At 39.4% G+C, this 21815-nt stretch overlaps 1 protein-coding gene across 4 annotated transcripts in view; it reads right to left on the reverse strand.

The window, feature by feature from the left end:
- NMU (neuromedin U) overlaps positions 1-21815 on the reverse strand; it is a 198925-nt gene that overhangs the window by 116272 nt on the left and 60838 nt on the right. Inside the window, exon 3 of one of the 4 annotated variants that reach the window (XM_064584509.1) lies at positions 2821-2929. The exons of the other annotated variants lie outside the window; for them this stretch is intronic. The gene's annotated coding sequence lies outside the window, so the exon portion shown is untranslated. The remainder of the gene's footprint in view (positions 1-2820; positions 2930-21815) is intronic. 4 annotated transcript variants of the gene reach the window in all.

Consider the following 21815-nt stretch of genomic DNA (forward strand, 5'->3'; position numbering starts at 1 on the left):
ACTTCTAGGACATCCTCTGAGGTTGTAGAAAACTAAGGCTGTCTTGTGAGAAGGATTTCCTAGGCTTCCCAGCACTACTCAAGTCCTCTGAGATTTGCCTTTACCTTATGGAGATCTGGCACATGATTATACCTGCCATGAACCTGATGAATTCCAGAGGGTGAAGCTTCAAGGACCTTCACCAGAAGCTTCACCAGACACTTTTATGTGTACACCCAAAGAATAAGGCCTTGAGGAAAAACTGGAGTCCCTTCACTGCCTGTCCAGGCTCCTTGGTGAAATTTGGTTTCCTGAGGACCATTCATTTGCTCCAGTGGCTGCCATACAGTACAAGATCCTTCTCAAGAGAGCCATCATCTGCTGCTTACCCACGAGGGTATGGCCATACCTCACGACTTCCATAGGCCGTCAGACAGGTATACTACACATGCCTAAATCTTTCATTTGCATCGAGAGAATGGGAGTTAACCACCACACTCATCTGTAGTCAGGATGCTTGATTGATATCTTTTCTCTCAAGATCTCACCTCCTCTAGTTTCCCACAGCACTAGAGCCTTGTTTTTAATGGTGCAGTTCACTGGAGCCCTAATTTCCACACCTAGAACATTGCAGTCTTATTTCTCAAGACAGCATCTTGCTTCCTGAATCCCTTCCTGATACACTTTTTATACAACCCTTCTAAATCCTAAAAGCCCTGCTTCCCAGTCTTGTCTTGCCTCTTGAGTAAGAAAATTTTAATTCTGATTCCAGACTGGATTGCACTAAAGCAGTCTTTTCCAAAATTACTTAATCATAGTCATCAGGTGCATTCATTAAAAATACAGAATTCCAAGCCATCTCCTAGAAGTTCTGGTTCAGGACATCTGGGGTAGGGCCTGACAATGTATTTTTAACAAGTACCCTAGATGATCCCTAGGAATTTTTTGGCATTTGGGAAAATACTGAATTGGAGTTTGCTGTGCCTTTGTAGACCTGATAATTTCTAGTCTCTTTCTAGAGGGCTTGTCAACACTTTTGTCCCAATTAATTTCTCTGGTTCCAACCCCAGCCAGCCTCAGTCACACCCCTCTTTCTTACATACTCCCAGCATCTCTTACAGTCAGGGTCACCCTGACCATGACACTTCTTTTACCCAGAATGACCTCCTTGGCCTATGATTCTGTCACTTGCCTGAGAACCATCCCTACCAGAGAGCTCCTACCCATACCTCCCCAACCCCTTGGGTCAGTTTCCTTGGACATTGTTACAGGACCATAGCAGAAAGGAATTTCCACACTTAATGGACATGGTGATTTTTATCTCTTCACCTCCCTCAGAGGGCACCAGCTCTTTATACCCATTACCTTCTTTTGGCCCTTGTTGGCAACTTCCTCTTTTCTGGACAGCCTGTGATGTAAGCAGCCTCTTTATAATTCTTATACTTCAATAAGAACAAAAATGCTAATTCAAAAAGATATATGCAGATATGGTGGAGTAGGAGGATCCTGAGCTCACCTCATCCCACAGATACAATGCAATAACACCCACATCAGTGTAAATAACCCAGAAAATGACCGAAAGACTGGCAGAACAGACTCTGCACAGCTAAATGTAGAGAAGAAGGCACTATGAAGATGGTAGGAAGGGCAGAGACACAGATGGGAGGCAAAATGTCCGCAGGACGGGGCGCCTGGGTGGCTCAGTCGGTTAAGCAGCTGCCTTCGGCTCAGGTCATGATCCTGGGGTCCTGGGATCGAGCCCCACGTCCGGCTCCATGCTCAGCGGACAGCCTGCTTCTCCCTCTCCCTCTGCCTGCCGCTCTGCCTACTTGTGCTCTCTCTCTATCTCTCTGCCAAATAAATAAATAAAAATCTTAAAAAAAAAAAAAAAAAACCGTCCGCAGGAGGGATATCGAGAGGGGAGAGGAACAGACCTCATACTGGGCATCCCAGGCACAGAGGATCAACACTGGGAAGATGAATTCCCATAACATTTGGCTTTGAAAACCAGAATGACCTAACTTCATGAGTTCTTACAATCAATGGGGCTTAACACCTGGAACTTTAAAAATCAGTGGGCTTGGCTCTGGGAGAACCAGAGGGCAATATGAAAGTGAGTCCCCACCCTTAAAGAGATAGCACAACAAGTAGCTTGCCAAGATATAGCACAGAAGCTGCAAACTGAAAACCACCTGGGTATATGGGAGGGAGATTTGTTTACTAATATCAGAGCATGTGCAGGAGGGGCAGGGATCTTTGGGAGACTTCTCCAGAAACAAAGGAGTTGGTGGGCACCATTTCCCTCCCTGCCTGTCGCCTAGACACACAGACACTTGCAGGAACCAGAACAACCCAAATACTCTCCACCTAGCTTACTAACAGCATACTCTGACCTGTCCTTCTCTTACAGCCCCACCTCCTCCAATATACCCTTGGCAAGAGTCCATCCAAAGTAATGCCACAAGCCTGGCAGTGTGCAAGACTCCCAACAGGGACCAGCACCACTACAAAATGACTCCTACCCTGGGGAGAGGGAAGATAAACACACATACCAGTCTGCCCCAGCAGTGGGCTGGGGCAGACATCTGGTCTGATGGCAGGCCCCCCCTACCAATGAAAACATCTCAGAGGATAACACAGGGAGAGTGATTCAGTGCTTCCACAGCTCTGACAAATGCCTGGTCTGACCCAACTCAAGTCCAGCATGGCTCCAAACTGGCCCACTAACAACATAAGGACAAAATCCTACCCACAACAAGCAAAGACAGCAATTGCAGATGACTGAAGGCAAACGTGGTTCAGCCACAATAGTAGGGTGCACATAACATACACAGGAGATACCTCTGAAGTACCAGGTTCTGGTGAACAGGGGATATTGCATTGCAGGACACTAGAGGACCTCTTCTTCATAAGGCCACTCTTTTAAGAGCAGGAGACATAGATGATGTTCCTAAACATAGAAACAGACACACAGAGAGTTAGACAAAATGAGAAGACAAAGGAATACATCCCAAATAAAAGAATAGGACAAAATCACAACAAGAGAGCTAAATGAAATGGAGATAAGTAATATGCCTGATAGAGAATTTAAAGTAATAGCCATAAAGATACTCACTGGACTTGAGAAAAGAGTGGAGGACCTCTTTTGAGACCCTCAACAAAGAAAATGTTGAAAAGAACCAGAGATGAAGAATTCAATAACTGAAATTAAAAGTACACTGGAGGGTATAAACAGTAGACTAGAGGAAGTAAAACAGCTCAGCAACCTGGGGACAGAGTAATGGAAAGCAACCAAACTGAACAGGAGAGAGTAAAAAGAATAATAAAAAATGGAAATAGATTAAGGGAAATCAACAAAACCATCAACTGTAATAACATATGCATTATAGGGAGGAGAGAGAAAAGGGGGCAGAAAATGTATTTGAAGAAATAATACCTGAAAACTTACTGAATCTGGAGAAAGAAACAGAAATCCAGATCTAGGAAGGACAGAGATTCCTCAACAGAATCAACCCAAGGAGGTCCATACCAAGACATATAGTAACTAAAATGGCAAAAAGCAGTGATAAAGAGAGAATTTTAAAGGCAGCAAGAGAAAATAAAACAGTTACATACAAGGGAAATACCATAAGGCTATCAGTTGATTTTTCAGCAGGAAGTTTGCAGGCCAGAAGATAGTGGCATGATATATTCAAAGTGCTCAAAGAAAAAACTACAACCAAGAATGCTGTATCCAGCAAGGCTATCATTCAGAATAGAAGGAGAGATAGCATTTCCCAGACAAATAAAAGTTAAATGAATTCATGAGTACTAAACCAGCCCTACTAGAAATGTTAAAGAGGACACTTTGAGTGGAAAGGAAAGACAATAAGCAGGAGTAAAAAAAAAAAGTAGGAAGTACAAAAGCAGTAAAATTAAGTACATATATAAAAATGAGTCAAGGGATTCACAAAATAAAAGGATGCTAAACTATGATACCATATACCCAAACTGTGGCAGAGAGAGGAATAAAAATTTACTATTTTTAGAATTTCAAACTTAAGCAGCCATCAACTTAATACAGACTGCTATTATGCATAAGATATTGTATATAAACCTAATGGTAACTACAAACCATTTGAGAAGAGAACAAAAGAAAGGAACAGAGAAGAACTACAAAAATAACCATAAAACAACTAACACGATAGCAAAAAATACATACCTATCAATAATTACTTTGAATAGAAATAGACTAAATGCTCCAATCAAAAGACACAGGGTGATGGAATGGATAAAAAAAAGCCAGACCGGGGCGCCTGGGTGGCTCAGTCGTTAAGCATCTGCCTTCGGCTCAGGTCATGATCCCAGGGTCCTGGGATCGAGCCCCGCATCGGGCTCTCTGCTCAGCAGGAAGCCTGCTTCTCCCTCTTCCATTCCCCCCTGCTTGTCTTCCCTCTCTCGCTGTCTCTCTCTCTCTCTGTCAAAATAAATAAATAAAATCTTTAAAAAAAAAAAAAAAGCCAGACCTATCTATATGGACCCAAATAGATAAAATCACAAATGAGAGAGGAAAAATAACAACCAACACCACAGAAATACAATTTATAAGAGAATATTATGAAAAACTATATGCCAACAAATTGGAAAACCTGGAAGAAATGGATAAATTCATAGAAACATATAAACTACCAAAACTGAAACAAGAACTAACAGCTAACACGGTGGCAATAAATACATATTTATCAATAATTACTTTGAATGTAAATGGACTAAATGCTCCAATCAAAAGACACAGGGTGATGGAATGGACAAAAAAGCAAGACCTACCTATATGCTCCCAGAAGAGACTTGTTTCAGACCTAAAGACACATGCAGATTGAAAGTGAAGGGATGGAAAAGGGAAGTGAGAATAAAGCTGGGGTAGGAATATTTATATCAGACAAAATAGACTTTAAAACAAAGACTGTACAAAATACAAAGAAGGACACTATGTAATAATAAAGGGGACAATCCAACAAGAAGATATAACAATTGTAAATATTTATGCACCCAAGGTGGGAGCACCCAAATACATAAAGCAGCTAATAACAAACATAAAGGAAATAATCAATAGTAATACAATAATAGTAGGGGACTTCAGCACCCCACTTACATTAATGGATAGATCATACAAACAGAAAATCAACAAGAAACAGTGGCTTTGAGTGATACATTAGACCAAATGGATCTAACAGATGTATTTACAACATTCTATCCTAAAACAGCAGAATATACATTTCTTTTCAAGTGCACATGGAACATTCTCTAGAATATATCATGTTAGGCAACAAAACAAGTCTTAACAAATTCAAAAAGATCAAAGCCATACCATGCATCTTTTCTAACCACAACACTATGAAACTAGAAATCAACCACAAGAAAAAATCTGGAAAGACCACAAATACATGGAAGTTAAATACCATGCTACTAAACAATGAATGGGTCAACTAATAAAACAAAGAAGAAATTAAAAAAAAAAACAGGGAGACAAATGAAAATGAAAACACAATGGTCACAAATCTTTGGGATTCAGCAAAAGCTGTTCTTAGAGGGAAGCATATCACAATACAGGCCTACCTCAAGAAGCAAGAAAAATCTCAAATAAACTACTTAACCTTAACACCTAAGTTAAAGGCATTAGAAAAAGAACAAACAAAATTTCAAACCAGTAGAAGGAAGTAAATAGTAAAGATTAGAGCACAAGTAAATGAAATATAAACTTAAAAAAAAAAAAAACCTAATAGGACAGATCAATGAAACCAGGAGCTGCTGCTTTGAAAAAATTACCAAAATTGATAAAACTCTAGCAAGACTTATAAAAAATAAAAAAGAAAAGACCCAAATAAATAAAATCACAAATGAGAGAGGAAAAGTAACAGCCAACACCACAGAAATACAGTTTATAAGAGAATATTATGAAAAACTATATGCCAACAAATTGGACAACTTAGAAGAAATGGATAAATTCCTAGAAACATATAAACTACCAAAACTGAAACAGGAAGAAATAGAAAGCTTGAACAGACCAGCAAAGAAACTAACTAACCAGCAAAGAAACTAAATAACCAGCAAAGAAACTAAAGCAGTAATTAAAAATCTCTCAACAAACGAAAGTCCAGGGCCAGATGGCTTCACAGGCAAATTCTACCAAACATTTAAAGAAGAGTTAATACCTTTTCTTCTCAAACTATTCCAAAAAAATAGAAGAGGAAGGAAACCTTCCAAATTCATTCTGAGGCCAGCATTTACCCTGATACCAAAACCAACTAAAAAACTACAAAAAAAAAAAAAAAAAAGAGAGAGAGAGAGAGAGAGAGAGAGAACTACAGAATAATATCCCTCATGAACATAGATGCAAAAATTAGCAAACCAAATCCAACAATACATTTTAAAAAGCATTCATCACAATCAAGTGGGATTTATTTCTGGGATGCAACTGTGGTTCAATATTCACAAATCAATCAATGTGATACATCAAGTCAATAAGAGAATGGATACAACACATATGATCATCTCAACAGATGCAGAAAAAGCATGTGACAAAGTGCAACATCCATTCATGATAAAAACTCAATAAAGTGGGTTTAGAGGTAACGTTCCTCAATATAATAAAGGTCTTATATGAAAAACACATAGCTAACATCATACTCAATGGTGAAAAACCGAGAGCTTTTCCCCCCAAGGTCAGGAACAAGACAAGATGTCCACTCTCATCACTTTCATTCAACCTAGCACTGGAAGTCTTAGCCACAGCAATTAGCCAAGAAAAAGAAATAAAACGCATCCAATTTGGTAAGGAAGAAGCAAAACTTTCACCATTTGCAGATGACATGATACTATGCATAGAAAACCCTTAAAGACCCAACAAAAAACTTCTAGAACTGATACATGAATTCAGTAAGGTTGCAGGATACAAAATCAATAGGCAGAATCCATTGCATTTCTATACACTAATAATGAATGAAGTAGAAGAAAGAGAAATTAAGAAAACAGTCTCATCTGTAATTGCACCAAAAAAAAAAAAAAAAAAAAAAAAACCTAGGAATAAACTTTACCAAGGAGGTGAAAGTCCTGTACTCTGAAACATTAATGAAACAAATTGAAGATGACACAAACAAATAGAAAGACACTCCATACTCATGGACTGGGAGAACATTGTTAAAATATCCATAGTACTCAAAGCAATCTACAGATTTAATGAAACCCCTATCAAAATACAAGCAGCATTTTTCACAGAACTACAAAATTTTTATGGAACCACAAAACCCCGAATAGCCAAAGCAAACTTGCAAAAGAACAAAACTGGAGATATCACAATCCCAGATTGCAAGATATACCACAAGGCTGTAGTAATGAAAATAGTATGGTCCTGGCACAAAAACAGACACACAGATCAGTAGAACAGAATAGAGAGCCCAGAAATAAACTCAAAATCATATGGTCATTTTAGACAAAGGAGGCAAGAATACGAATTGGGAAAAAGACAGTCTCTTCAACAAATGGTGTTGGGAAAATGGAACAGTTACATGCAAAAGAATGAAACTGGACCACTTTCTTATGCCATATACAAAAATAAACTCAAAATGGATTAAGGACCTAAATGTTAGAGCATAAAAAGCCTAGAAGAGAGCACAGGCAGTAATTTCTCTGACATCAGCCATAAAAACATTTTTCTAGATATATTTCTGCAGACAAGGGAAAACAAAAGCCAACTATTGGGACTACATCAAAATAAAAAGCTCTTCACAGCAAAGGAAACAACCAACAAAACTAAAAGACAGCCTACTGAATAGGAGAAGATATTTGCAAATGACATATCTGATAAGGGGTTAATATCCAAAATATATAAAAAGGTGATGCAACTCAACAACGACAACAAAATAATCCAGTTAAAAAATGGGCAGAAGACATGAATAGGCATTTCTCCAAAGAAGACAGACAGCCAACAGGCACATGAAAAGATGTTCAACATCACTCGTCATCAGGGAAATGCAAATCAAAACCACAATGAGATATCACCTCACACCTGTCAGAATGGCTAAAATTAACAACACAAGAAACAATAGGTGTTGACGAGGATGTGGAGAAAAGGGAACCCTCCTGCACTGTTGGTGGGAATGTAAACTGGTGTAGCCACTATGGGAAAAAAGTATAGAGGTTTCTCAAAAACTTATAAATAGAACCACCATATGACCCAATAATTCCACTACTGGGTATTTACCCAAAGAACATGAAAATAATAATTTGAAAAGATGTATGCACCCCTATGTTTATTGCAGTATCACTTACAATAGCCAAATGATGGAAATAGCCCGTGTCCATTGATAAATGAATGGAAAAAGAAGATATCTGCATAAATGATATCTGCATATCATTTGCAACAACATCAATGGATTGAGAGGGTATAATACTAAGTGAGTAAGTCAGAGAAAGTCAAATACCATATGATTTCACACAAGTGTGGAATTTAATAAACAAATGAACAAAGATAAAAAGAGACAAGCCAAAAAACAGATTCTTAATAGAGAACAAACTGATGGTTACCAGAGGGGAGGGGGGTGGGGAATGGGTAAAATAGGTGAAGGGGATTAAGAGGACACATATCATGATGAGCACTGAGTAATGTATAGAATTGTTGAATCACTATATTGTACACCTGGAGCTAATATAACACTATACATTAAATTAAAATAAAAATTAAATTAAATTAAAAAACATACACATTCCATTTTTATTGCAGCATAATTTACAATAGCCAAGATATGGAAGCAACCTAAGTATCCATTAATAGATGAAATGATAAAGAAGATGTGGTGTGTGTGTGTATATACATATATAATGGAATATCACTCAGCCATCAAAAAGAATGAGAGCTTGCCATTTGTGACAACAGGGATGGACCTAGAGAGTATTATTTTAAGTGAAATAAGTCAGAAAAAGACAAATGCCATATGATTTCACTTATATGTGTAATCTCGAAAATAGAACAAGTTAACCAACAAACAGAAAGAGACTCATAAATACAGAGAGCAAACTGGTATTGCCAGAGGGGAGATGGTGGGGGGGGTGGGCTAAGTAGATAAAGGGGAAGAAATATAAACTTTCCATTATAAAATAAATAAGTCACAGAGATGAAAAGTTGCAGTAATGTTGTATGGTGTTGGATGGTAACTACATTTATTGTGGTGAGCATTATATAACATACAGACTTATCAAATCACTATTGATTTGAAACTACATATGTATGATACATATATATGATATATTTGAACTACATATGTATGATATACATATGTATGATATATTTGTGTCAACTATACTTCAATAATTAAAACTTTTTAAAAACTATATATAAGGGACACCTTGGTGGCAGTCATTGATCCACCAACGCTTGATTTCAGCTGGGGTCATGAGATCAAGTCCCACCTCTGCTCTGAGATCAGCTCAGAGTCTGCTTGGGATTCTTTCTCCTTCTCCCTCTGTCCCTCCTACTCATGCTCTCTCTGTCTCTCTCAAATGAATAAATAAATCTTTAAAAAAAAAAAACCCACCAGTATATAAATATATGCTCTACCACACTGTTAAGCATTTGCCTATATTCCCAAATAATTTTCCTAGTTGTCTAATGTATACAAGATTTGTCTTTTCAGTTTAACTATATCTAGTAATTATAATAACTTACCTGTATTTATGCAATCCATTTTGTAAACACATATAATACAATAAATATATTTAAAATTTTCTTTATAGCAATTTTCTCCCTGAGAATAGATCCCACACCCACAATTTGTTTCTTATTTTTAGTTATTCCTCACAGCACTAGAATGCACAGATACACAGTGAAGGATTTAAGGTATACCACAACTGAATGATAGTAAGAACTTGTGATCAACCTAAAAGACAAGAATGCTTGGAAATCACCTGTTTGAGGTATTTAATATGTCAACCATGAAATGTCAAAGGAGAAGAAAGTTCTGCATTTTTAGTTCCTTGGGTCACCCTAGACATCCAAGAGGTCCATTTATCAACCTACTTGATAAGTGGAAAATAAAATAGAACAAACAACTATACCCAAATTTCCCCTCCTGCCTGAAAATAACAAATGTGAAGGTTGATGAAAATCTAGAATGTGATGTGATGTTTTCCACGTTTACGTTGGCACAGATCCAAAATGCAAGTGGCTAGTTGATTTAGGGTTAGTAAAGCAAAGGAAATCAGGAAGGAGTAAGTTCCTCTACCCAGAATTCAGCTTCTGGAGACTCCTTTTAGAAATCATGATGGTCTTCTCTGACGTACTTCCTTTTGAATCAATTGCATTTTGAAAGATAGAAAGCTCTAACAGAAAAAGTAAGGGATGGGTGTGAGTTAATGAGGGAACAATCATCCACTAAGCCCCTAGTACTTCCCAAGCTCTGTGCTCAGTACTTTGTGCATGCTATCTTGATTCGTCTGGACAGCACCTTATACACAAGAAAACTGAAGCTCTGGGAAGTGAGGTAACTTGTTCCAGGTCACCCAGTGGCAGAGTCAGGCTCCTAACCAAGGGTGGTCTGAGTGGAGAGACAAAGTTCTTTTCCCAATATCAAGTTACCAATTCAACTCAACCAAAGGCTATTGAGCACTTGTGTCAGGCACTGTTCCAGCACTGGGGACATGGCATAGAACACAAATAAAGTCACTGCCGGAGTGTAGAAAGTCTACATTCCAGGGGTTCCCAAATCATCATTCAGGATATTTAAGATTATTTAAGATATCTCTAGAATGTCTAGAGAGACACTGAGAAAGGAATGACAATGCTAGCCAAGTTTTAAGTCAATAAGAACCCCACCCAGAGATTTTTGTATTCATTTTTATAAGGCTCTCTAGAACCAGGGTAATTTGTTTTCTTTATTTCAAAATCAATGAAGGGCAGAGAGGATATGCAGACACTGATGATATCTGAAAGGATTTGACTGATACCCATAAATGTTAATTTCATGATTCATCTGCTCCTACAATTACTCCACAACACCAAACTGTATTATATACCAGTAGACCCCAGGGTCCACTTTGGTAATTATTTCTTGTGTCATATTTAATAAAAGAAGTCATCTTCTCCATCCCACAGAGACACTCCATGTAGCTGCAATTGTAATTCTTATTCTGGCCTTCCTTTGACCCACAAATTTCCAAAGACTTTGGAGAAGAGTTTAGACTGGCCAAAACTATAAAGAAAATTGAATTTAGCAAGTCATTTCCAAGAATCTCTAAAGTTTGTTTACATAATTGAGCAATGTAGAATCATTCTTGAATATCAAACAGAAAACTTCTGCACCCATAATTTCTCCACTTTATTTATTTATTTATTTATTTATTTATTTATTTATTTATTTATTTATTTATTTATGTTCAGGACTTTTTTATTTTATTTTATTATGTTATGTTAGTCACCATACAATACATCATTTGTTTTTGATGTGGTGATCCACGATCCATTGTTTTCATATAACACCCAGTGCTCCATGCAGTACGTGCCCTCCTTAATACCCATCACGAGGCTAACCAATCCCCCCTCCCCCCTCCCCTCTAAAACCCTGTTTGTTTCTCAGACTCCATAGTCTATCATGGTTCATCTCTCCCTCCAATTCCCGCCCCCCATTTTCCCCTTCCTTCTCCTAATGTCCTCCATGCTATTCCTTATGTTCCACAAATAAGTGAAACCATATGATAATTGACTTTCTCTGCTTGACTTATTTTACTTAGCATAATCTCCTCCAGTCCCATCCATGTTGATGCGAAAGTTGGGTATTCATCCTTTCTGATGGCTGAGTAATATTCCATTGTATATATGGACATCTTCTTTATCCATTCATCTGTTGAAGGGCATCTCGGCTCTTTCCACAGTTTGGCTATTGCAGACATTGCTGCTATGAACGTTGGGGTGCATATGGCCCTTCTTTTCACTACATCTGTGTCTTTGGGGTAAATACCCAGGAGTGCAATTGCTGGGTCATAGGGTAGCTCTATTTTTAATTTTTTGAGGAACCTCCACACTGTTTTCCAAAGTGGCTGTACCAACTTGCATTCCCACCAACAGTGTAAGAGGGCTCCCCTTTCTCCACAACCTCTCCAACATTTGTTGTTTCTTTCCCTGTCCATTTTTGCCATTCTAACTGCTGTAAGGTGGTATCTCAATGTGGTTTTGATTTGAATTTCCCTGATGGCTAATGATGATGAACATTTTTTCATGTGTCTGTTAGCCATTTGTATGTCTTCTTCAGAGAAGTGTCTTTTCATATCTTCTGCCCACTTTTTGACTTGATTATTTGTTTTTTGGGTGTTGAGTTTGAGAAGTTCTTTATAGATCTTGGATACCAGCCCTTTATCTGTAGTGTCATTTGCAAATATCTTCTCCCATTCTGTGGGTTGCCTCTTTGTTTTGTTGACTGTTTCCTTTGCTGCGCAGAAGCTTTTTATCTTGATGAAGTCCCAAAAGTTCATTTTTGCTTTTGTTTCACTAGCTTTTGGAGACGTATCTTGAAAGAAGTTGCTGTGGGCCATGTCAAAGAGGTTACTGCCTATGTTCTCCTCTAGGATTTTGATGGATTCCTGTCTCACATTGAGGTCTTTCATCCACTTTGAGTTTATCTTTGTGAACGGTGTTAGAGAATGGTCGAGTTTCATTCTTCTGCATGTGGCTGTTCAATTTTCCCAGCACCATTTATTGAAGAGACTGTCTTTTTTCCATTGCATGTTTTTTCCTGCTTTGTCAAAGATTATTTGACCATAGAATTGAGGGTCCATATCTGGGTTCTCTGCTCTGTTCCATTGGTCTGTATGTCTGTTTTTGTGCCAGTACCACGCTGTCTTGGTGATCACAGCTTTGTAATATAGCTTGAAATCGGGCAACGTGATGCCCCCTGCTTTGTTTTTCTTTTTCAACATCTCCTTGTGATTCGGGGTCTTTTCTGATTCCATACAAATTTTAGGATTGTTTGTTCCAACACTTTGAAAAATGTCATTGGACTTTTGATCTGGATGGCATTGAAGGTATAGATTGCTCTGGGTAGCGTAGACATTTAACAATGTTTATTCTTCCGATCCATGAGCATGGAATATTTTTCCATATTTTTGTGTCTTCTTCAATTTCTTTCATAAGTGTTCTGTAGTTCCTAGAGTATAGATCCTTTACCTCTTTGGTTAGGTTTATTCCGAGGTATCTTATGGTTTTTGGTGCTATTGTAAATGGAATCGTTTCTCTAATTTCTCTTTCTACAGTTGCGTTGTTAGTGTATAAGAAAGCAACTGATTTCTGTGCATTGATTTTGTATCCTGCCACATTACTGAATTGCTGTATGAGTTCTAGTAATTTGGGGGTGGGGTCTTTTGGGCTTTCCACATAAAGTATCATGTCATCTGCGAAGAGAGAGAGTTTGACTTCTTCTTTGCCAATTTGAATACCTTTTATTTCTTTTTGTTGTCTGATTGCTGTTGCTAGGACTTCTAGTACTACGTTGAACAATAGTGGCGAGAGTGGGCATCCTTGACATGTTCCTGATCTTAACGGAAAGGCTCTCAGCTTTTCCCCATTGAGGATGATATTTGCTGTGGGTTTTTCACAGATAGATTTTATGAACTTGAGGAATGTTCCCCCTATTCCTATACTCTGAAGAGTTTTAATCAGGAATGGATGTTATATTTTGTCAAATGCTTTTTCTGCATCAATTGAGAGGACCATATGGTTTTCTCCCTCCTCTTATTAATGTGTTCTATCACATTGATTGATTTGCGAATGTTGAACCACCCTTGCATCCCGGGGATAAATCCCACTTGGTCATGGTGGATGATCCTTTTAATGTATTGTTGGATCCTATTAGCTAGGATTTTGTTGAGGATTTTGGAATCCATATTCATCAGGGATATCGGTCTGAAATTCTCCTTTTTGATGGGGTCTTTGCCTGGTTTGGGTTTTAAGGTAATGCTGGCCTCATAGAATGAGTTTGGAAGTTTTCCTTCTGTTTCTATTTTTTGAAACAGCTTCAGTAGTATAGGTATTATTTCTTCTTTGAATGTTTGGTAGAATTCCCCAGGGAATCCATCAGGCCCTGGACTCTTGTTTTTTGGGAGGTTTTGGATCACTGCTTCAGTCTCGTTACTGGTTATTGGCCTATTCAGGTTGTCAATTTCTTCCTGTTTCAGTCTTGGCAGCTTATAGGTTTCCAGGAAGCCCTCCATTTCATCCAGATTGCTCAGTTTATTGGCATATAGTTGTTGATAATAATTTCTAATAATTGTTTCTATTTTCTTGGTGTTAGTTGTGATCTCTCCCCTTTCATTCATAATTTTATTAATTTGGGTCCTTTCTCTTTTCTTTTGGATAAGTCTGGCCAGTGGTTTATTAATCTTATTAATTCTTTCAAAGAACCAACTTCTAGTTTTGTTGATCTGATCTATTGTGTTTCTGGTTTCTAATTCATTGATTTCTGCTCTAAGTTTAATTATTTCTCTTCTAATGCATGGTTTAGGCATCGTTTGTTGCTTTTTCTCTAGTTCTTTAAGGTGTAGAGTTAGTTGGTGAATTCGGGATTTTTCTATTTTTTTGAGTGAGGCTTGGATGACTATGTATTTCCCGCTTAGGACCGCCTTTGCAGTATCCCATAGGTTTTGGACCAATGTGTTTTCGTTCTCATTGATTTCCATGAATTGTTTAAGTTCTTCTTTGATTTCCTGGTTGACCCAAACATTCTTGAGCAGAGTGGTCTTCAGCTTCCAAGTGTTTGAATTTCTGCCAAATTTTTTCTTGTGATTGAGTTCCAGTTTTAGAGCATTGGGGTCTGAGAATATGCAGGGAATAATCTCAGTCTTTTGGTATCGGTTGAGACCTGATTTGTGACCCAGTATGTGGTCTATTCTGGAGAAAGTTCCATGTGCGCTCGAGAAGAATGAGTATTCTGTTGTTTTAGGGTGGAATGTTCTGTAAATATCTATGAGGTCCATCTGGTCCAATGTATCATTCAAAGCTCTTGTTTCCTTGTTGATTTTCTGCTTAGATGATCTGTCCATTGCTGAGAGTGGAGTATTGAGACCTCAATTAACCTCTACAATTAACGTATTGTTATCAATATGACTCTTTATTTTGGTTAACAGTTGGCTTATGTAGATGGCTGCTTCCATGTTGGGGGCATAGATATTTATAATTGTTAGATCTTCTTGTTGGATAGACCCTTTAAGAATGATATAGTGTTGGGCGCCTGGGTGGCTCAGTTGGTTAAGTGACTGCCTTCGGCTCAGGTCATGATCCTGGGGTCCTGGGATCGAGTCCCACATCGGGCTTCCTTTGCTCTGCGGGGAACCTGCTTCTCTCTCTGCCTCTGTCTGCCACTCCCCCTGCTTGTGCTCTCTCTCTCTGTCAAATAATAATAAATAAATAAAATCTTTAAAAAAAAAAAGAATGATATAGTGTCCTTCTGTGTCTCTAATTACAGACTTTAGTTTAAAATCTAATTTGTCTAATATAAAAATTGCTACCCCAGCTTTCCTTTGAGGTCCGCTGGCATGGAAGATGGATTTCCATCCCTTCACTTTCAGTCTGGATGTATCTTTAGGTTCAAAATGAGTCTCTTGTAGACAGCATATGGATGGGTCCTGTCTTTTTGTCCAATCTGCAACCCTGTGCCATTTTATGAGAGCGTTTAGGCCATTCACGTTGAGAGTGATTATTGAAAGATATGAATTAATTGTCATCATGTTGCCTGTGAGGATGTTGTTTTTATAGACTGTCCCTGTAAATTTCCATTGTATATCACTCTTGGGGTCTTTCTCCTTTTATAGAACCTCCCTTAATATTTCTTGCAGGGCCGGCTTGGTGGTCACATATTCTTTCAGTTTCTGCCAGTCGTGGAAGCTCTGCATCTCTCCATCCATCCTAAATGAAAGCCTTGCCAGATAAAGTATTCTTGGCTGCATGTTCTTCTCATTTAGTACCCTGAATATGTCTTGCCAGGCCTTTCTGGCTTGCCAGGTCTCTGTGGATAGGTCTGACATTATTCTGATGTTCCTCCCTCTGTACGTAAGGAATCTCTTCCCCCTAACTGCCCTTAAGATGGTTTCCTTGGTTCTAAGATTTGCAAGTTTTACTATTACATGCCGGGGCGTTGGCCTGTTTTCCTTGATCTTAGGAGGGGTCCTCTCTGCCTCTAGGACGCGAATGTTTGTTTCATTCCCCAGATTAGGGAAGTTCTCAGCTACGATTTGCTCAAATACATCTTCTAGTCCTCTCTCTCTCTCCACTCCCTCCGGGATTCCAATTTTTCTGACATTGGAACGCTTCATGGTGTCACTTATTTCTCTGGTTCTATTTTCATGGATTCTGAGTTGTTTTTCCCTGGCCTCCTCTTTTCCCCTTTTATCTATTTTATTTTCTTCGAGGTCGCTTATTTGCTCTTCTGCCTCACTTACCCTAGCTGTTAGATTATCTAGATTGGATCGGATCTCATTGATAGCATTTTTAAGTTCTGCCAATTCACCTTTTATTTCTGCCCTTAGAGACTCTATGTTGCCATTAATTGATTTCTCCATTCTAGCCATTGTCTTCACAATTGCTAGCCTGAATTCGATCTCCGACATCTTGGTTATATCTGCATCCATTTGTAAATCTGCAGCATAAGTCATAATCTCTGAGTCTTTTCTGTTTTGGGGGCTCCTCCTCCTAGTCATTCTGTTGATGGGTGTTTGAGGGAATGTATAGAGTCCAAATTATTGACCAGAACCCAAGCAAGATGCACCTGTTTCCTTAGGACCTTAGAGTTGCTGGCCTCTTGTTTTCCCAGCCTGTCTTCTGGGGGAGGGGCCTGCCACTCTGTTACTCAGGCAACCCTGTTTGGGCGGAGTTGCCCTGCTCCCCTGTAGTGGGGGATGGGCTCAGCGGGAATCAGTTTTGGGGGCTTTTGTTCTCTGGCGGCTTTCTGTGTCTCTTCCACGAGTCAGAGCAGAAGAGACCATTTCCAACTCTCTGCCTCAGAGCAGAGAGACCGCAATCTGTTCTTCAGGGAGCTCTCCAGGCCACACCGTCTCTGTTTTTGTCTGCGCTGCTATAAACTGCAGCATCCTGGGTTGTGCGCCGCAGCACTCCCAGTCCTGCCTCCAGGTTGGGGCACGTCTCTGCCCTTTGTGCTTCTAAAACCACCAGCCGCTCCCAGTTCCCCCGTGCCACCCCGCCGCTCCGGGTTTCTGCCCGGGGGGCTGCAGTTTGCAGGCGTGACCCCACTGCTCTGGGTTTCCGCCCCGGGGGCTGCCCTAATGTCCTTTCCTCGCTGCTACCGGTCTGCAAGTCTGTGCCCGTCCACAGCGCACAAGGCTGTCGCTCACCGGTGGTGTAGGATCCCCACAGCCAGGCACCCTCCCGCTGCCGTTTATCCTCCGATATCTGCCCGCGGAATCACGGCTCCCTGCTTCGTACCTCGAAATCAACCTCTTGCGATATTCTGTTTGTAGAGATCCGGATCTTCTTACATCTCAGGCTGGTTTCGTGGGCACTCAGAGTGGTCTGGTAGATATCCAGCTCAATTCCGGGACCAGTTGAAATAGGGTCCCCTACTCCTCTGCCATCTTTCCCCCCAGCACAATTTTTCCCCTTTAAAGATAGAATAAAAATCTACTACAGATTATTGTCTTGAGATTTGGTATCATACTGACTTAAAGATTCAGGTAAACATGAACCCTAAAACAATTCTGGAAAATCTGCTTTGACCTCAGCAGTACCAAGAAGTTTTGCACTGGAATGAGAAAATTAGCAATTTTGAGTGTGACCTTTTATTGCCAATATTTTGACCAAGGCCAGTGTTACAGAAAATATTATCATCTTATTTCTTATTTATTCCAGTCCCTTCCCAGGTACCTCCTAAAGAGTATTTCTAAAAGTGCGCTATATAGGGACTTGGGGGCAGCTGGATGTACCTTTACTCACTTACAGTTTTATTTTTTTTTAATCTAGACACATTCTTGCCATGCAAAAAAAAAAAACAACTCAGGTTTAAATATTGAGGCTCTTACCCTTAGTAAAGTTTAAATAAAGAGAAATTCTCTTCTCTGCTCCACTACACCAGCTAGTCAAGATTCTTTCAACACCTCATCCTCTCTCCAGAAATACACATAGACTAGGGACCAAATACATAACTATAAATGGAAGTTATTGACCTGGATTTGGGTTTTGTAGGATAATAAGGAGATTACATTTTGCATAAGAAATAGAAGATGGTGGGAGAGAGGGAAGCACAGGGTTTTCATGTGTTACAAAGGAACATAGGAGATTGACAAAAATTGGATGAACAGGAGGGAGAGAAGAAATTATCACTAGAAGCAAACACTATTTAAGAAATCATTATTGGGGGGCACCTGGGTGGCTCAGTTGGTTAAGCGACTGCCTTCGGCTCAGGTCATGATCCTGGAGTCCCGGGATCGAGTCCCATGTCGGGCTCCCTGCTCAGCAGGGAGTCTGCCTCTCTCTCTGACCCTCCCCCCTCTCATGCTCTCTCTATCTCATTCTCTCTCTCAAATAAATAAATAAAATCTTTAAAAAAGAAAGAAAGAAAGAAAGAAAGAAAGAAAGAAAGGAAGGAAGAAAGAAAGAAAGAAAGAAAGAAAGAAAGAAAGAAAGAAAGAAAGAAAGAAAGAAAGAAAGAAAGAAAGAAAGAAAGGAAGAAAGAAAGAAATCATTATTGGGAAATCATTATGAATTATTGCAAACCTTCCTTTTTCCCTAAAGCATTTAGTGTCACTACCTTGTATGATTATTCTAAGAACTTACATGCTGGCATGAAGGAAGGAAGGAAGGAAGGAAGGAAGGAAGGAAGGAAGGAAGGAAGGAAGGAAGGAAGGAAGGAAGGAAGGGAGGAAAGACTTCACCTATCTAATTACTTCTTTCCACTGATTTTTAAAAAAATAATCTTTATCTCCGAAATAGTTTAAGGGTCATAAGAAACTGTAAAAGTAGTAGAGTTCCCATGTATCCTTCACCCAGCTTCCCCCAATAAGATATTATATGGCCTTAGCACATTGTCAAAAACAGGACATTGGTGTTGTTCAATGTTATTAACTCAGCTATAGACCTTATTCAGATTTCACAGATTTTATATACACTTTTTTCTTTTTTTTCCTTTCCTTTTCTTCTTCTGGTCTATGAAGTTTTATCATATGTGTAGATTTGAGTAACCAATAGTTCGATCAAGATTTAAAATGGTTCAGGGGCGCCTGGGTGGCTCAGTTGGTTAAGCATCTGCCTTTGGCTCAGGTCATGATCCCAGGGTCCTGGGATCGAGCCCCACATTGGGCTCCCCACTCTGTGGGAAGCCTGTTTCTCCCTCTTCCACTCCCCCTGCTTGTGCTCTCTCTCTGTCAAATAAATCAATAAAAATCTTAAAAAAAAAAAAAAAAGATTTAGAATGGTTCCATCACTACGGAGAAACTTCCCAGTGTTAATCCTTAATTGTCACATCCTTCCCCCAGCGCTAGACCCAGCACTAGCCCCAGCAACCACTGGTCTGTTCCTCCAGTACTATAACTTTGTCACTTGGAGGCTGTTATATAATCACACAATATATAACCCTTTGAGATTGGCTTTTGGAGCTTGCCCTTAAGATCCATCCTTTACATTGATTTTTAAAGTTCCTGTTAAGCAAAATTTAAAGTAAACCAACACCACCTTATGATCAAAACAGGATCAGGGAGAAAAAAGCATTCAGAATAATCAGGGTTTTGGTTTTTTGGGGTTTTTTTAGAGAGAGAATGGTTGCATGTACTATTTGGAATAAACTGCAGAGCTGCCAATGGTGTTACTTTTCGGAGGAGATAAAGAAGAAATGGCTTTGAACACTCGAAGCATCTTATTTTGGCCTCCTTAAAACTATGACATTAGGTTCACAGGGACCATATGCATTTTGGGTTATTGCTCAAACAGTGTTATTATTTGAGGAGAGCAGACTAAAGTTTTGGAGATAAAATCTGCATTAAGAACCAATTTCAAAGAATCCTGAGCTTGCCCAAATGCCAATTACTAGACTATTTCTGTGTCTGTAATTAGGAACACTATGAAAACTAGCAGATTCTCACAACCATTTCCACCATTAATAAAGTGGCACATTTGCAGAGTTTCTACTAAAATATGTTTATTACTTCTCTCAGAATCTTAAATGCTTGGTTTTAAGCATTGAATGTAAAAATCTGCATGAGGCTAAATTTTATATAAGTTGAGTCAATTCCTCATAGCAGAAAAAGCATTGGTGTTATTATACCAGTTTGGGGAATAAAAAATAATTCAGATAAATAGACTTTCTAAAGGGCACTTTTAGCATAAAAACAGTTGCAGAAGTATGATAGAAAGTTATATCCAGGAATTACTGGGTTGGTATGTGTGTAAATAGTGCCCTGCTAAGCCGCGAGAGTAAGATAACATGTGTCCTAATGGGTTTTCCCAGCTGGCAGCTTTGTGTTCCACAGCCTCCTGTAACTCATCCTGTCAGTGTATTTGGCCTTGGGCCTGAACCACCTGTTCTGAGGACATACAGCTTCTGAGGTCTTTAACTGGTCTTCTGCTGATGACCTCACTTTGTCTTTCAGACTTCCTATTACAACCTTGGCATTGCTGCCTGGGGCTCCCCCAGGTGGACTCCTATCTTGAAAGGACCCAGGCTTTATGATGATACAACACCCCAGGTGAAACTTTTGCAGATCCTCATGCTGTCCTAGCAGAGGCCAGCCCTCTCTGTCAGGACAGACAGACCATCTTCCACGTCCAATTTAAAAATCACCACCTGGGCGCCTGGGTGGCTCAGTTGGTTAAGCAACTGCCTTCGGCTCAGGTCATGATCCTGGAGTCCCTGGATTGAGTCCAACATCTGGCTCCCTGCTCAGTGGGGAGTCTGCTTCTCCCTCTGACCCTCTCTCATCTCATGCTTTCTCTCACTCTCTCTCTCTCAAATAAATAAAATCTTTAAATAAATAAATAAATAAATAAATAAATAAATAAATAAATAAATAAATAAAAATCACCACCTTTCTGCACGTGCCCAGGTAGCAAAGATGCTGCGCCTCAGTCATCAAGCCCAGTGATTTAAAGGAGGCCTTCACAATAGGGCAGTTATTTAGGAGGTTAACCTGGCAGTCGGAATGTGGATCTTGCTGGGACTACAGGAGTGGTGGATATACCCAGACAGCAGGCTGTTAGGGAGAACAGCCATTCTAGAAGGCAGGCAGGACACGGAGAGGTACAGCAAACCACTTCGGGCGGTTGTTCCAGTAGCACAGAGCTCGAGGCCATGAGGAACTGGAAGCAGCAAGATGGTGGAGATCCAGGCAGTAGTCGTCACATGAGGAAAATTTGGAAACCGATTACCAAGGCAAGAGCAAGGCTTAGGGGAGCGTAGAAGTGTCCCTGTTACTGGCACTGAACAAATTTTGACTTGGAACACAGGAATAAGGTAAGAAAGGGAAAGGAAAGGGTATTGAAATTGGTAGACAGCCCACTAAACTATATGCCTTAAGTTTGAGATTTCATTTAATCCCCACAACAACTAAGCAAAATAAGAATCGTTATTCCCATTATACAGAAGAGAAAAATGAGGTTCAAAGTTTTGCCGTAATCACACAGGTGACACGTGGAGCAGTCAGGATTTGAACTCAGGACAGTCTGACTCCAAAGATACTGTTGCTATATTCACAATGTCATGTGCCATAATAATTATTATTTAATGTCAAATCTTTGAGAACATAGCCCCCAGTGCATATCTCCTCTTATCATTTCTTTTTTCCTCTTTAAATTATATTGTGCCTTAGAGACTTTGAAA

This window comes from Mirounga angustirostris, unplaced genomic scaffold, assembly GCF_029215605.1.
Source record: "Mirounga angustirostris isolate CCGP_5_RB_7025 unplaced genomic scaffold, mMirAng1.0.hap1 SCAF_2, whole genome shotgun sequence".
NCBI classification, from domain to species: domain Eukaryota; kingdom Metazoa; phylum Chordata; class Mammalia; order Carnivora; family Phocidae; genus Mirounga; species Mirounga angustirostris.